This window comes from Ascaphus truei, chromosome 1 (assembly GCF_040206685.1).
Source record: "Ascaphus truei isolate aAscTru1 chromosome 1, aAscTru1.hap1, whole genome shotgun sequence".
NCBI lineage: Eukaryota > Metazoa > Chordata > Amphibia > Anura > Ascaphidae > Ascaphus > Ascaphus truei.
Window position 1 is genome coordinate 309744255 of NC_134483.1, and position 14373 is coordinate 309758627.

The window sequence follows — 14373 nt, forward strand, 5'->3', positions numbered from 1 at the left end:
CTGAAATATATTAATATAAAAGGGCTGTAGGGACATCCTGCACAGTAATAGCAATGAAAGAAAACACTTAAACAGCGCTCCACAGAGGACATGATACCGGTGAAAGTGATGATAATATAAAGTGAAATATCGTGTACAAAAAATGTGAAAGTGACAATAATCAGTGCCAAAAATATATATAAATGCAGCTCAAAAAAACCCTTTAAGGAACGGTCCGCAGTGTTCCCCCTTTGTAAGACGTTTGCAGACAGAAGGGGAGCGCAATTCAATCAGTGATATATGAAACAAATTAAGGGCTCGATGCAGTAAGCACCGAAAAAGCACTCTCGGCAGGGGTTCAATATCGGCATGATTTTGGCGTGTTGCCCTTGCAGTATTCAGGAAGGGCCGAACAGTGGTGGGATTCCCAATTTTTAGCAACAGGTTCTCTCTCACCAGGAGGGGGGAGAGAGAGACACACACGGGGAGAGAGAGGCAAACACGGAGGGAGAGACGCAGGGGAGAGAGAGATGGGGAGAGAGTGAGACACACGGGGAGAGAGAATACAATTCAATACATTTTTGCACACACGGATTCTTGTAACAAGAACATGCTTTATGATTAACATGATTATTCAGTTGAACAGGAGAGAGACCAGCGGGAGTAGGGAAGCAGAGAGACCAGTGGGACCCAATGCATTGGCCACAAAGTGCAACTTGCAAGCAGACAGTGCAAGTACAAATGTGAATGTGATACAATCTATGTTTTTTTTGATCAGCTGAAACAGTGTGTCGGGAGGGAGGGTTGTGTGCCGGCAGGGTTTCCACCTCTCCGGGTTTCACCCGGAGACTTCGGGTTTGGCATCCCCTTCTCCGGGCTACGGGTTTGCCCCTGAAATCTCCGGGTGGGCGGGTGGTCTGGACGGCAGTGAGCAGTTGGGAGCTCAAGTCAGTGAAGCAGGAGTCGGGCGGCAGAGAATTGGACGGCTGTGGACCAATCACCACAGATGTGGTGGAGCGTGCTGTGTGCGCGCGTACACGAGCGCTCCCAAGAAGTACCCCCCAACTCGGAAGTCAAGACCTTCTTGACTTTTTTTGCCTTCAGCTTTAGTGCAACCCGGTACAAATCACTCACCTGGTCCTGTCCTCCACTGCGTTGCCACGCTGTTTGCTCACTCAGTCCTTACTCCGTCCTCTCTGGCTGTCTTCCTCATCCTGCTGGCTGCTGTTCCCCTGCCTGTTCCCCCTGCTTCCAGTGCCTGTTCCCCCTGCTTCCAGTGCCTGTTCCCCCTGCTTCCAGTGCCTGTTCCCCCTGCTTCCAGTGCCTGTTCCCCCTGCTTCCAGTGCCTGTTCACTACCAGGTATGTATATGTATTGGAAAATATAGAATGACTCAATGCTCTACCTAATATGTACAAATATTTATTACTAAGGTATAATATATATGTGTGTGTGTGTGTGTGTGTGTGTGTGTGTGTGTGTGTGTGTGTGTGTGTGTGTGTTGCTAGGGCCGCGGTCACGTTGCGGAGCTCCCGGCGCCTCTCGGTGCAGGGCGCCGCCATTGCCAGTTGCGTTGTGCATGCACAGTGAGAGCCAAGCGCTGGGAGGCCCATAGACAGCTCACGCATGCGCAGTGATCGCGCGAACGGCATGGCCAATCAGGAGAGGGCTCACAGAAGGGACTACATCTCCCATGAGCCTCAGGAGCGCCCCACGTGACCCCAGGGAGCCAATAGGGCTACAGCATCTCCCTGCAGAGGAGAATAGATACTTTTCGCGGGGTTTGGAGCACGTTAGTCGGCGTCAGGAGCAGCTAGGGAAAGGAGGTAGGGTGCAGGAGTCAGTGACTCCCTGCACTAGGCCAGCAGCCCCCTAGGCCCCAGATAGCCCTGAGTCATTAGTAGCATTGAGTGTTGTAGGGACAGGCCCCAGGTTAGGGACCCTGCCCCTTACTACCCAGAGTCAGTTAGGGACACAGCGGACTCTGCACGTCCATCCAGAGGTTTGGGCTCAGACCTCCGCTGCCGCTGCAGCAGCCATCCGGGTAGGATCGCCCCGGACGGTAGTTCCTGTATTCGTCCGCCTTCGGATCCTTTGTGAAGCTCCTTGGCAGGCCCAGTCACTGGAGTGCTCGGCAAGTCAATGGGCTCATTGACTTCAATGGAGATTCCTCGACTGCGCTTTCCAGGAACGAGTTGGCTGCCGTCCAAACCGCAAAACCGCAAAGCGGATACTTTATCTGAAAAAGAGCTTTGATCACTGATTAGTCAAGTTCAACGTTAAGTGGCGTGGGAATCTTCGGTTCTAGGGCACCCAGAAATAAAATTATTTTTGGCCCTAGTCCCTAGACCTCCCCCCACTCGACCACCACCGGGTCCCCAAATCCAGGACCCCCAGAGCGGGTCGCGCCATAGGTTCCAATGGCGGCGGCAGAAGCAGCCCAAGAAAACGACTAAGTCAGAAATGCTACAAACCATAAGCCAATATCTCTGGTTCTGGAGGGTCCAGAGGGCCAAGGTTTGGGGTACCTGTAGTCACTGCTCCGGCATGGCTGCAGAACCATCCTTGACCCTCTCAGACCAACCCGATGGAGTATGGACCACCTTAAAGGTTTGGGAGTTTTCCCATATACTTCAACGGCGGCCGGTTCCCATTGACGGGCTATGGCGGAGAAACCTCATAGGCTTCAACGGCGGCGATGCCCCGTTGAAAGTCTATGGCGGCGGATTCCCATAACCGCCAACGGCGGTGGTTTGCCATTGAAAGTCTATGGCGGCGGAGCCCGTTGTTTTCAATGGGGATTTAGTGAAAAAACGTGATTTAATTTACAGCGGAGAATTTTGTATTAAAATAGGAAACGGTTTAAGTAGTATTTGTGTATCTCCAGTTCTGAAGGTCGTAGCCGGCTGAAACTTGGACCATATGGTGTCCCAGTTCCGGCATTGAGATATGGGTAGTTTGGACCCGCTGGACCAAACGGAACCGGATATTTTAATATGTTTGTATTGTACCTTAAATACTGTATCCCAAGGCAGGGATAAAAACCAGAGGAAATTCCTTTGCACAAAGGGAAGCAGATGGTCAGAGAGGCAACGCATTGTCTAGAGACTAAGTACTGTTCATATGGTTTTGCCACCTTCACTGTTTACCTGAAAGCGGAGATGCCTCAAACTAGAGTGGTCTGTGAGTGTCATATTTTACACCTACAAACAAGGGGCATCCTGACAGATATTCCTTTTGGCAGACTGGCCGGCGTCCCTGATGTAAATCTGGGGCTACAGAAATGAGACCCTCAGGGTCCTAGTGCGCATGGGCTAACTATGTGGGGGGCATGGGTTAAAATGTGTTCCCATGTTAAAGATTGGATACAGGTAATTGCTATCCAATAGCCTGTACTCAATGTTAAGAATAGGGTTACAAAGATATATAAACTGTGGTCAACCCTATATCCATTGTCTTCAAATACCATCTTGATTGTTACCTGATTGCTGGAGAATTGCTATCTGATACTTCTCATCCCCCATCCCCCAAGTAAGTGTTACTTCTTGCCTGTTACTGTACTATATTGCTGTGTTCACCTATTTAAGGAATAAATATACTTTATTATATCTAAGCCTCGTTCAGTTCAACCCAGTTATTTGGTGTTTATTATATCTTGTCATAAGTTACCGTGACAGTAGATGGTTGCAGTGCAGTGCTAGCCATCAGCTGGTTTTCTCACACTGCTAGAGCTGCTGTCTAGAAAAGTAGTAGTTGTGAGTTCTATGCGTGTTGGGTCTGACACCATTCCAGTCACTAAATGCTTTAGGATTATCAACTCAATACATGGAAAACCTTTTAGGAAATGTTGGATGGGACTCATTTAAATGTAATTTAAATGTCATTAGCATATCTTCCAGAGTACCTTAGGTATACTCATTTATCCAGCACAGGAATCTCTACCTAATTAATTTGAAGAGAGGTTTGTGGATATATATATACAACTGGACAAACTACTTAATTGAAAGCCCCCTCTTTCTCCCATGTGACCAGCTGCTCTAATTAGTTGAAGGTTCCAAACTTCAATAAATGAGTGCGCAGGAGACAGGCAATGGAATTGTCTGTCCTCCCTCTCTCGCATAATTGATACAATAAGCTTGTCTTCATTAAGTACAATAATTTATAAACCTGCTGAGTAGGTGCTGTTAAAGGATATGTAATGCTTATCAAAGAAGTAAAGATAAAATAATTAGAACCATATGAATGCTGTAATTTTCTAAACAAAAATAGCTGATTGATTGTTAATTGGCTGGTAAGTAACATAATAAAAATGTGTATGTTTATTTATATGCATGTACAATTACATTAAATTTTGTCATCCTGTTTATATACTCTATTTTAAAACAAAAGCAGCACATATTGCAGTTTCCATAATATTAGGTACTTTTTGTGGTTAAACGTTTGGGGCTTAATGAGCAAGCTTAATAAAAAATATATTAAAACTAAATGAAATCATTAAAATTGTGGAGGAAGAGTTAGATGGTTGAATGTTTCCAGGTTTCCACTTGATTGCTTCTCCAATATATCTTGACAGAGGAAGAGGAGATCAGATTGAGAGATTGGATTGCTTTTGGTAATGGAATTGAATACAGTCATTTTAAGATTTCAGAGGCTTGCAGGAGGCATCCAAAAGCTTTTAAAGGCAGCCAACAGAATGAGTTCCTGTACAAGTAACATAAAAATATATATTGTAATGACTTTTCAGAATATCAGAATAGCAGTTGGCTGTAATGGTGACAACATGCAGGAACTGGAGGAAGATACTGTTTTCTATCCATAAGTATTTGGCTCCTGCAAATGCATTTTCAGGAAGTGCCAAGTCCTATTAATTGGCGCCCTTTACCCTATCAATATTGCCCTAAAAAGTTTAAAATATATAGTAAACTGTGTTGCAAGTTTGATAAAAAGTAAGGGCTTAGGTACTAACATGTACAGGAAGGCCCCGCTTCTCGGCGCTTCGTTATCCGGCGTTCCGCTTATCCGGCGGCGCCGAGAAGGGTGCCGCCATCTTTCAACCGCAGTCGCGCAAGCGCAGAATGGGCGGGTGCGCCCGGCATGCATGCGCAGACCCCTGTCTGCGCGCGCATACCGTAGTTTGTGCGCGCAGACAATAGGACGCACATGCGCAGAAAGGCACGCCGTTCTGTGCATGCAGAGAACTGAAAATCTCCGTATCTGCTTTCCGGCGATTTTCACTTTACAGCAGGGCCCTGGAACGGAACCCGCCGTATACCCGGGGCCCTGCTGTATAAGGATGTGTATACCTATTCAATCAATTACAGTTAGCTTGGTGCTCTTCGAGGGACTCAGAGGGAGGAGCTGGGTACAATACCCAATAATGTTGTTAAATTGTGTGGAAAGAATTATGGTGCTCAACACTAGTTGACTCACACTCAAAATGTTGACTCCTGAGGAAGCGATATACAGCGAAACATGTTGAGTCCGGCTATCTGGTGAAGCAGCAACATCCAGAGTGGAGGACTAGTGCAGGGAGAAGTGCCACTGCAAATGATCTCTAAGATTCCAGGCTCTCTTATAAGAGGTTCTGAAGCCAAGGGCATACGTTTTGAAGCATTATCTGCATCAGAATTCTATGATGGTGACTATTGTGAGTTATCAGCTGCTTAAAATTGGTATTACGGGCACGATAGGTAGAATGTTGATTTCTCAGCAACTAGTGCTGATAACTCAGAACAGCCTCATCATATTCCTCTATTGAACATTGGCCTACAGGAGTTGCAGGAAGTGCAGGTGGTGCAGGAGTTGGTGCTGGAACTGGAGCAGGAGGTGCAGGAGCTGGAATTGGTGCAGTTGTATACTAGCTACCGATACAAGATCAAAGACTACAACAGCGCCTGTTCATCTTCCTTTATTGTCTACCCTCTTAACTGTTCGTTGTTAGGTGCCGAAGTTACAACTTGGAAGGTGAGAAAGAGAATTTCCTTCCTCCATTTAGCACTTCGCCACAGGCTATGTGGCAGAACATACTGTTGGCTCTACTACGGGTTAGTAAATAGTATTATGCTCCTACTTACTGGACACTTTGTCGTCTACAGTACATCTACATCTTCTTGCTTATTCTTACCTGGCCTTCTAGATAGCTTTGCTTGAGCCTGTCAAGTTAGTAGGGAAGGTTCATTGGGAAGGAAACACAGATAACTTCCTTTAATGGAAAATGAATGTTAGAGTCAACAAATAACTTTTGATGTTTTCACTAAAAAGCAACATTTATTGCCATATTTACAAAGTAATGCTATTCAATAAAACACCTGATCCATTCACTGGAAGGTATCTTATGGCACCGTGTCACTTTAGTAAATATGGACCTTAATGTTTTAAACTTCACGAACTCCAAAAATATATATATCGCAAAATGAAGAAACCATAGGTATGAAAAGCATGTCTAAATAGTCTTCTTCAATAATTGAAAAAAGGCTTACTCCATTTCAGCAGAAATTGTTATTGCATGATTATGACTGCAGGAAGGATGCAAATGAAAGGTTGTACACAGCTTGTTTGATAGGTGTTTTAATCTATCATGAGTGGTTCATCACAAAGTGCCTTCAACAACCTCATCAAGTGACAGTAAAATTCACATGGAAAGTAAAGCTTACTGTACAGGTAACTGTGCACTTGCACATGGAGTAGAGCTTTGCACAGAGTACTCTAGCAGGCATTAGGCGCAAGCAGTGAAGAATAAGTAAACCATGCATATAACATTACATTAAATGTTACTTTACACAGACTTAGAGAAAAGGGGCACTTATTTCAGCACACCAATCAATAGTACTTCAACTCACATACTGTATAAAAATATGTTGCATTTTGTCCTTTTTGGTCTGAACCCACCTCCTGAAAACAACTAGCATAACAAAATCCCAGACAGAAAAAAGCAGGGGTATACACAGAATAACTGCAAGCAATATGCAAAAAATCTGAGGGCAATATAGTGTAGTGTATCTACTAAAACACAGACATGTTACCCTCAGATCTGCCATGTACTAAACATTTTTGCATATGTTTTGTGCACTCTGCTTTATCTTTTCTTGATTCCTTTGTTACAAAAGTAACATGAATGACATAGCAAAGGTCTCTATTTGTGATACTGTAAATTCTAAGTTCATGAGACAATTCAAAGATATATATATATATATATATATATATATATATATATATATATATATATATATATATATATATATATATATATATATATATATATATATATATATATATATATATATATACCATAATACTGAGTTAAGTTATGGTGAGTAAAAAAAGTGACAAAAACCCTCCACAGGAAAGCAAATATGCAAATACCACTGTATGCTCATCGGCATGTCTTAGGCAGGTCTGCAACCCCGCCTTTCCCCATTATCACCCAGCATACAGCACTTCCACTGCAGTAAGGGATTCTGGGAAATGACATGCAAATGAGCACACAGTGTCACTTTTTGCCTCAAAAAACATTAAATATATATATATATATATATATATATATATATATATATATATATATATATATATATTGTGGTGGGTAAAAAAAGTGACAAAAACCCTCCACAGTAAAGCATAAAGCAACTGTAAATATTACTTTATGTTCATCTGCATGTCTTAGGCAGGTCTGCAACCCCGCCTTTCCCCATTATCACCCAGCATACAGCACTTCCACTGCAGCAAGGGATTCTGGGAAATGACATGCAAATGAGCACACAGTGTCATTTTTTGCCTCAAAAAACATTAAATATATATATATATATATATATATATATATATATATATAATATATATATAGTGGTGGGTAAAAAAAGTGACAAAAACCCTCCACAGTAAAGCATAAAGCAACTGTAAATATTACTTTATGTTCATTTGCATGTCTTAGACAGGTCTGCAACCCTGTCTTTCCCCATTATTGCCCAGCATACAGCACTTCCACTGCAGCAAGGGATTCTGGGAAATGACATGCAAATGAGCATTCAGTGCCACCTTTTGTCTCAAGCTCGTATTACACAAGCAAATCCTCAAGCCAATGCATGCTGTTTTAAACACAGCTTTTAGACAGAGGCTGGGATGAGATGGAATGCCATTAAACCCACTCACAGACATGTTTAAACCTTGATGGGTATCATCAGTGTGAGGTTGGTTGTAATGGCTAAGCTGGTTTGAGACTATAGACTAGGTAATCACCACAATTATTAAGGTTATGGTGGGTAAAAAAAAGTGACAAAAACCCTCCACAGTAAAGCAACTGTAAATATTACTGTATGTTCATTTGCATGTCTTAGACATGTCTGCAACCCTGTCTTTCCCCATTATTGCCCAGCATACAGCGCTTCCACTGCAGCAAGGGATTCTGGGAAATGACATGCAAATGAGCACTCAGTGCCACCTTTTGTCTCAAGCTCGTATTACACAAGCAATATGAACATACAGTAATATCTACAGTTGCTTTATGCTTTACTGTGGAGGGTTTTTGTCACTTTTTTTACCCACCATTCTGTTTTTTTATAGTTGTTTTTTATTACTAATACCTTCCTCAATAGCTTCAATATTTTCCAACAAAGTGACATCATTTTTAATGAATTGTTCCCTTTCTTCAAACGGTTTTAATTTACTCATTGGTGTGTAGCTCTACAATCAAGTATTTGGAATTATCTAATGAGATTTTAAGATCCACGTGGGGTACAAAACACAATCTGGCTGTTATATTCTCTCTAATTGCTAATTTATGGTGCGTGTTTAAAGCAACAATTTTTATTTTTTATTTTTTTATTTTTTTTGAGGATCTATTTTACATATATATATATATATATATATATATATATATATATATATATATATACAGCTAAACCCCGTTATAACGCGGGTCTCGGGGTCCACCCCGAGACCACCGCGTTACTAACGGGGTCGCGAGAAAAAAAAATGGCCGCCGCGCTTTAGCGCATATTCATCCCGCGGGACAGGAGATGGGAGCGGGCATGTCCCTCCGCTCCCCGCTTCCCCCTGTCACCGCGGGACAGGCCGCGGGGCAGGAGATGGGAGCGGGGATGTCCCTCCTGTCCCCGCTTCCCCCTGTCACCGCGGGACAGGCCGCGGGGCAGGAGATGGGAGCGGGGATGTCCCTCCTGTCCCCGCTTCCCCCTGTCACCGCGGGACAGGCCGCGGGGCAGGAGATGGGAGCGGGGATGTCTCTCCTGTCCCCGCTTCACCCTGTCACCGCTGGACAGGCCGCGGGGCAGGAGATGGGAGCGGGGATGTCTCTCCTGTCCCCACTTCACCCTGTCACCGCGGGACAGCCCGCGGGGCAGGAGATGGGAGTGGGGATGTCCCTCAGGTCGCCGCTTACCTCAGAACCATGCTGCCTGCATGGAGGTTGTAGCGGGGGGTTTCTTCTCTCCACCGCTGTCCCCGGTGCTCCCGCTGCCTGCGCGGGAGGAGGGGAGGGAGCGGGTGGTGGTGCTGGTCGCGGCCTTTCCTCTGCTCCGACCCCACCCCCCGTCTGTGTAGAGTGAGAGAGTGTGTGTGTATGTATATATGGGAGAGAAAGTGTGTGTGTGTGTGTGTGTGTGTATATGGGTGTGTGAGTGTGTGTAAGTGTCTGTGAGTGTGTGTAAGTGTCTGAGTGTGTGTGTAAGTGTGTGTGAGTGTCTGTGAGTGTCTGTAAGTGTGTGTGAGTGTCTGTGAGTGTCTGTGAGTGTCTGAGTGTGTGTGTAAGTGTGTGTGAGTGTCTGTGAGTGTCTAAGTGTGTCTAAGTGTGTCTAAGTGTGTGTGAGTGTGTGTAAGTGTCTGTGAGTGTGTGTAAGTGTCTGAGTGTGTGTGTAAGTGTGTGTGAGTGTCTGTGAGTGTCTAAGTGTGTCTAAGTGTGTGTGAGTGTGTGTAAGTGTCTGTGAGTGTGTGTAAGTGTCTGAGTGTGTGTGTAAGTGTGTGTGAGTGTCTGTGAGTGTCTGTAAGTGTGTGTGAGTGTCTGTGAGTGTCTGTGAGTGTCTGAGTGTGTGTGTAAGTGTGTGTGAGTGTCTGTGAGTGTCTAAGTGTGTCTAAGTGTGTCTAAGTGTGTGTGAGTGTGTGTAAGTGTCTGTGAGTGTGTGTAAGTGTCTGAGTGTGTGTGTAAGTGTGTGTGAGTGTCTGTGAGTGTCTAAGTGTGTCTAAGTGTGTGTGAGTGTGTGTAAGTGTCTGTGAGTGTGTGTAAGTGTCTGAGTGTGTGTGTAAGTGTCTGTGAGTGTCTGTGAGTGTCTGTGAGTGTCTGTGAGTGTCTAAGTGTGTCTAAGTGTGTCTAAGTGTGTGTGAGTGTGTGTAAGTGTCTGTGAGTGTGTGTAAGTGTCTGAGTGTGTGTGTAAGTGTGTGTGAGTGTCTGTGAGTGTCTAAGTGTGTCTAAGTGTGTGTGAGTGTGTGTAAGTTTCTGTGAGTGTGTGTAAGTGTCTGAGTGTGTGTGTAAGTGTGTGTGAGTGTCTGTGAGTGTATGTAAGTGTGTGTGAGTGTCTGTGAGTGTCTGTGAGTGTCTGAGTGTGTGTGTAAGTGTGTGTGAGTGTCTAAGTGTGTCTAAGTGTGTCTAAGTGTGTGTGAGTGTGTGTAAGTGTCTGTGAGTGTGTGTAAGTGTCTGAGTGTGTGTGTAAGTGTGTGTGAGTGTCTGTGAGTGTCTAAGTGTGTCTAAGTGTGTGTGAGTGTGTGTAAGTGTATGTGAGTGTGTGTAAGTGTCTGAGTGTGTGTGTAAGTGTCTGTGAGTGTCTGTGAGTGTCTGTGAGTGTCTAAGTGTGTCTAAGTGTGTCTAAGTGTGTGTGAGTGTGTGTAAGTGTCTGTGAGTGTGTGTAAGTGTCTGAGTGTGTGTGTAAGTGTGTGTGAGTGTCTGTGAGTGTCTAAGTGTGTCTAAGTGTGTGTGAGTGTGTGTAAGTGTCTGTGAGTGTGTGTAAGTGTCTGAGTGTGTGTGTAAGTGTGTGTGAGTGTCTGTGAGTGTCTGTAAGTGTGTGTGAGTGTCTGTGAGTGTCTGTGAGTGTCTGAGTGTGTGTGTAAGTGTGTGTGAGTGTCTGTGAGTGTCTAAGTGTGTCTAAGTGTGTCTAAGTGTGTGTGAGTGTGTGTAAGTGTCTGTGAGTGTGTGTAAGTGTCTGAGTGTGTGTGTAAGTGTGTGTGAGTGTCTGTGAGTGTCTAAGTGTGTCTAAGTGTGTGTGAGTGTGTGTAAGTGTCTGTGAGTGTGTGTAAGTGTCTGAGTGTGTGTGTAAGTGTCTGTGAGTGTCTGTGAGTGTCTGTGAGTGTCTGTGAGTGTCTAAGTGTGTGTGTGTGTGTGTGTGTGTGTGAGTGTGCGTGAGTGTGCGTAAGTGTGCGTAAGTGTGTGTGAGTGTGTGTGAGTGTGCGTGAGTGTGTGCAGTGTGTCAGTGTGTGTGCAGTGTGTCAGTGTGAGCAATGAGCAGTGTGTGTGCAGTGTGCAGTGTGTGTGCAGTGTGGCAGTGTGAGCAATGAGCAGTGTGTGTGCAGTGAGTGTGTGCAGTGTGCAAAAAAAAAAAATGTAAAAAATTTTTTTATTTTTTTTTTTTAAAAACGGGAGCCACGGGAAAACCGCGTTATAACCGAATCGCGGTATAACGAGGCACGTTATAACGGGGTTTAGCTGTATATATACAAGTTTTTGAGTTTTTTGGTTATATATTTCTGTAATACATATCATCACGATAGAGGATGAAGATAATGTTTCCCATGAGACTGCGCATAGGATTTATACATATGGGTCAGTTAACAACAGCAAACGAGCTAAAAGAGCTTCACATGTTTTTGGTGAACCACTGGAAATCACCTGTGATGAACCGTCTGATGTAACTAACCATTTTGTTAGACTGGAAAAACTATTAGTTCAAGACATCAGACTCTGGTGGGACATTACCACTCTTGAGAATTATATTAATACTAACAGAATTCCCAGAGGTCTGCGGATTAAGAAAGTTCCCACATTCGGTTTTGCCAATAAACAGTTTGAGCAGGATTGGATTGCAATATTAGATCAATGCTCTATTAAGCTCATGGAGCTAATAATCCAACAGAAAATCCATGATAAAGTTGTTCTCAATACTGAAATTACAGCTTTTCCGAGTAAATTAAAACCGTTTGAAGAAAGGGAACAATTCATTAAAAATGATGTCACTTTGTTGGAAAATATTGAAGCTATTGAGGAAGGTATTAGTAATAAAAAACAACTGAAATTCGAGAGGGATAAGGCGGATTACACTAAAGGTCACATTTATTGTTGGCAGAGACCGTCTCAGAAGGATACCTCACAAAATAGGATGTCACGAAATTATAATACCAAGGGGTGGGATCATCGTACACCTAATAAGTCCATATTAAAATCAAGGAGGACTGAAACTTCAAGTTTTGACTCTGAGCAATCAGAGAATGAGGCTAGGGCCCATTCAGTTTCCTTTGAACGTTCAGATGATTATGGGAGGGAATATATTAACACTTCTAGAACAGATCCCAGACCTTCTACATCAACAGTTCTCCTTTTTTCTAAACCGCTTAAAACCCATACAAATGCATTTGCAACACTAATTCAAAAAACATAAAAGAACACGAAGATCAAAGAGGAAACGGGGAAGCACGGGGAAGAACAAAAAGGAAGAAATACACCTGGATGAGTCATTGGACAATGTAATTAATCTTTCGGGATTTGAATTATCTATTGATCAATTATCCCTGTTAAACCGGGGTTTGGGATTTGCACCAACACAAAATTTTCAATTGTTCCAAACTATTATTGACTTGCAGAAATTCACTCGCAAATTATCACTAAAGAAATTCTTTTCATCTAAATCGATGGCATCAACAAATAATGTACAAATTGAACCTACATCAGCGGACAATGCATCAATTGAGAATATTGCAAGATTCAATTTTCAGGAACAGTGCCTAGTGTCAGATATGGAGGACATTCTTATACAACAGGGGGAACCTCTCAATATGTCATCTCAACCGTTTTTTGGTAATCATGATTCAGGTTTAAGAAAAAAATCGATTTTTTTGCCCCAGTTCTAGCAGGGGCCCATATATCACTACTTTTGAAAAATTGGTTGAGCGGGACATTCGTTTATTGGGGAATGGTTTTTCCTTTTCATGTGTTAAATCTAATAACCTTACAATTTCAGAAGTTCAACAACTTGAAATCCTTAAAAAGGATAATAGATTGATCTTTAAGAATGGTGATAAATGAGGGGCCCTAGTGGTCCTGCCAGCAGATCAATATAAAAGAGAAGCTTATAGACAATTAAATGATGTTTCTCTTTATCAAATACTTAAAAATGATCCTACTTAGGTTTTTTTAGGACAACTTATGGAACTTCTGGATGTGGGTAAAATATTTGAGGTAATCAATCACAGGGAGTTTGAGTTCTTGAGCTGTCCACATCCTGTGGTACCTAGTTTTCACCATCTCCCTAAGATCCATAAATCGTTAGTCGACCCTCCTGGTCGACCCGTAGTGGCGAGTATTGGATCTTTGGGAGATGGTCTCTCTCGGTATGTGGACAGCTTTTTGCAATTATTGGTATGCCAACTGCCTTCTTTCATTAAAGATACATCGGATTTAATTAATTCTATAAAAGATTTGAATTGGAAACGTGAATACAGGTGGGTCACGCTGGATGTGACCTCCCTGTATTCTATTATTGCACATAAACAGGGTATTATTGCTATACAACACTTTCTTAATTTATCAGATTTTTCTGCCACTTTATGCACTTTTTTAATTGAATCTATCACTTTTTTATTAACTCACAATTATTTTTTAAAAATCGGGCACTGCTATGGGTTCTTCTTTTGCGCCGTCTTATGCTAATTTATTTATGGGTCTTTGGGAGTCACAACACATTTTTCATTGTTCTAATTTATTTCGTAAGCACATAGTTTTTTATAGACGCTTTATAGATGATCTTATTTTGGTGTGGGATGGGGATGCACATTCTCTTATCACTTTCATTGACACTCTACATATTAATAATTTGAATTTACATTTCACTTATACACATAATATTCACCATATTGATTATCTTGATATCACATTGTTTATTGATAGTGAAAAAAGGATTCAAACTGAAATTTATAGGAAGGCTCATTCCAAGAACTCTCTCCTTTGTGCTAGTAGTTGTCATCCTCGTTCCCTCATTAAGAGTATCCCCAAGGCACAATTTATTAGATTGAAGCGATTGTGTTCAGACGATGAAAAATTTATGGTACAATCTAATGCTATGGCTGAAAATTTTCGTATGCAAGGTTATAATGAACAAGATATTTCTGTTGCTTTGAATCATGCAAAATCTCTAGATAGAGCAGATATGATTAAATATAAAAATCCTAAAAAGAAGAGATTCACATTTAA

At 42.7% G+C, this 14373-nt stretch overlaps 1 protein-coding gene across 1 annotated transcript in view; it reads left to right on the plus strand.

Moving 5' to 3' along the window:
* The first annotated feature begins 439 nt into the window (after positions 1-439).
* LOC142497322 (uncharacterized) overlaps positions 440-14373 on the plus strand; it is a 66037-nt gene continuing 52103 nt past the window's right edge. The window contains exon 1 of the mRNA XM_075604979.1: positions 440-1339. The gene's annotated coding sequence lies outside the window, so the exon portion shown is untranslated. The remainder of the gene's footprint in view (positions 1340-14373) is intronic.